Source organism: Gadus macrocephalus, chromosome 7, assembly GCF_031168955.1.
Source record: "Gadus macrocephalus chromosome 7, ASM3116895v1".
NCBI lineage: Eukaryota > Metazoa > Chordata > Actinopteri > Gadiformes > Gadidae > Gadus > Gadus macrocephalus.
The window spans coordinates 2873968-2877460 of NC_082388.1; the positions used below are offsets into that span (position 1 = coordinate 2873968).

Here is a 3493-nt window from a genome sequence, read left to right on the forward strand (position 1 = left end):
CTTTATATGATTAGCATAGGCTACGTTGTAATGGCAGCGATAGACGTCCTCAAACTAAGATTCTAGAACCCACTGCCTCAAACGTACTCGGTTACGGGTGGGTAAAATGCAATGTGAGTACAGAGACCAAATGTTTGTCCAAAAATCCTCTGAGGCAGAGAGGAGCTTTAGTGCTCTTCGACGATTAAAAACTTGGTTACGCACAAGTATGTCACAGCAGAGGCTGAACCATGTTGCAGTGTGCAACATCCATCAGGACAAATTGGACCTCTTAACTAAGAAGTCAATTTGTGCACAGTTCATTTCTTTTACACCAAGACGCAAACAGGTGTTTGGTGCTTTTATGTGAAATGCTTTTATACTTCTTTTGTATTTACCTGCTTTTGTTTAGATGTTGATAGTTTGAGCTGGTGATGCCCGACAATATGTTTATTGAATTGTGCATTTGTATTGAATTGTGTGAATTTGCTGGATGTAGGTGTCAATAATACAGTGATGCAATTGATTAATCTTCTTGCGTGTTTTTTTCATAAGATAGACACACACAAAATCAATTAAGTGGAAGCTGCCACTGCTGACTAATGCTTAAACACTGAATTTTACTACTGTGTCATTATGGCATAAATAGTCAAAAAGAAGCCAAAATCAGTAAAGGTATCGCAATGTATTTATAATACAGGAACGGCAAATTGGCATGTTACCTTTTACACAAGAAGATGATTGATTAAATAAATAAATAAATATGCCGCGAGTTTAACCCCCCCAATGGTAGACCCAAAGTTACGCCCTTGGTTACTGGTATATAATAATGAACAACCAGTTTACTACCATTTATATTGTCTTTAGGTTCCTGGTATATAATAATGAACAACCAGTTTACTACCATTTATATTGTCTTTAGGTTACTGGTATATAATAATGAACAACCAGTTTGCTACCGTTTATATTGTCTTTAGGTTACTGGTATATAATAATGAGTGACTCATACTGAGCAGTATCCTGTGTAAAACTCATACTGAGCCAGTATCCTGTCTACTTATACACATACTGAGCCAGTATCCTGTGTACTTATACTCATACTGAGCCAGTATCCTGTGTACTTATACACATGCTGAGCCATTATCTTGTATACTCATACTCAGAGCTATAGAGAGAGAGAGTTGCGACACTTCCATTGGACTCCGTTGTAGCGCCTACTTCCGGGGTATGGAGCCTCGAATAGTTCCAAACAACCATTTTACGGCGTAGGAGACCGTTCATTTCCATTGCTGGCCGCCGAGTAACTTCTGAGGTAAATTGATTAAATAGCTACCTCTTTTGAATTGTCAACTGTCTATATTGTATCAGAGGCCCTTTATGATGCATATACTGATCTTTATTTGTAAATGCACAGCGTAATTATATATTTATCTTGGTAGACGACCGATTGCTTGCTAGTTTGTTAGCTCGATTTCACCATCTGTGAAGGTATCTCCAGGGGTAAATTGATTAAATAGCTACCTCTTTTGAATTGTCAACTGTCTATATTGTATCAGGACCTTTATGATGCATATATTGATATTTATTTGTATATGCACAGCGTAATTATATATATTTAATCTTGGTAGACGACCGATTGCCTGCTAGTTTGTTAGCTCGACTGCACCATGTGATGGTATCTACACCAACAGTTACAAAGTTCAGTACTAGTGAATCTAACTTTTATTTAGTTAGTTATTTATGTTGGATTACTAGGATAATTTAGGTTGATTTAAGGACGGGTTTTATGATGCGATAGCTAGTAGAAATAACAGTGTTTGTTTAATTATATCCTGGAAAGGGTGATGTTCAGCACATGAAGCCCTACAGATGCCGCCGATTCAACAATGCTGATTATGATGGGCGGTCAATTTAACCTGTATGGCTTTTTCGTTTTAACTTCTTGTTGACTGAATTGTTTCTCTTTCTTAGTGCCAAATTGATTCTCTTTCTTAGGGCCAAATTGATTCTTTTTTGTTTTGCAATAGCCCTCTCTGCTCTCCTTCTCATTAATTTTTCCTTTTCTAGTTGCCTTATTAGGTCCTCCACAGTCGCCCCATCAGTCCCTGGCAGTCTGGTCCCTGGAGCAGCTGGCCCTGGCAAAAGTTATTCCTTCACTGTTGACCCCTGACTGACTGGCCCTCGGCACACAAATCCCTGGATCACCCGCCACTGGATCACCTGCCCCTGGATCACCTGCCCCTGAATCACCTGCCCCTGGCAATGTGGCCTCTTGATTGCTCTCTCTGTCTCCTGTGATGTCCTTTTCAACGCTCTTGAAATCCACCTAAATTTCTCCCTCAATCTCTGTAACAATTACAAAGTAATGTTGCTGTTATATGTATTTTGCCTTTGCATTTGCAACTACTGTCATCTCCAATGTAAGAAAATGAATTAAAGCAAAACATTTCTGTAATGTGAATTAAATCATCTGCCACAATCAGAAACCAATACAATTTATAAATGGATCTACCGGCAATTGTTAATTGGGTAGAAATGTGTCGATTATCTACATTGTGTGCAAATCCTCAGAGAATCCCTGCCTTCTGGTTGTTTTTTAAACTGAATGTACAAATATGAATCATGTAATCTCATTAGGAGTGTAGTCTATCCTTGAATTACATAAAATGGGGAATATTGTTAGCTGCATGGATCATACCGAAGTTTAATTTGGCGCAATATGTGTGGTCCGTTGCACTTGGTTCCGGAGGCACCCTCACAGAAGGGGGGTTTCCTCCTCTTCGGTTTAGGGCGATGGATGAAAACTGTTGGGCCTGCATCGGGCCTCAACTTCAACATCCTATCTACTTTTGTGGCTTTGAATTGGTCATTTTCAAAGTGTACCTGTAGGTAGGCTTGTAAGATCAGTTTCCATTGCACTTCAAATATCATTGGAAAGTCATAATTCTCTACACTTAGAATTATTATGCCCTTTGAAATGCTAGCAAGTGATCTGAACATTACGTTACATCGTTTTTGACTGTTGCTGACTGTCAATAAGTTTTGACGGCTGACCGTTGCCATCCATTTCTCCCTGCGCTCTTGGTCCTTGGGGAAGCCGTGATAACCCTTCTCAGACCGATTGGAGCATCCAAATGCTGCACAGCCAACCATGGTATGACCATTGATCTATAAAATGTTAGTTGTAACCAATGAACCATGACACCATTGAAGATCACAGAGCGGGTAACAACTGTTCCTCAACCACTTATGCCCCGACTTTTGAGAATAGGTTAGAGGTCAGAGTTCATGACAAAACGAGGATCCTCCCTCCTAAACCCATTTTGAATTTGCTCAGGGCTATTCTAAGTATTGTAATGGCATAAAGTATAGTATATTTGCAACGTTATATGTTAATGGTTTGCCCTATATAGTGTTCCCTGCTGTGTCCATTGTTGAATCTGTTCACACAATCGCAATCACTTGTTCTTGTCACACTAATTGTTTAATAAAAAAAAATGCAATTTCATTCATC

The 3493-nt window shown here is 39.2% G+C and overlaps 1 long non-coding RNA gene across 1 annotated transcript; it reads left to right on the top strand.

The window, feature by feature from the left end:
* Positions 1 to 1135: 1135 nt before the first annotated feature.
* Positions 1136 to 2932, top strand: LOC132460751 (uncharacterized). The gene is made up of 3 exons (XR_009526403.1): positions 1136 to 1291; positions 1820 to 1897; positions 2047 to 2932. It is a non-coding gene; the product is annotated as an uncharacterized LOC132460751 (long non-coding RNA).
* Positions 2933 to 3493: the final 561 nt, after the last annotated feature.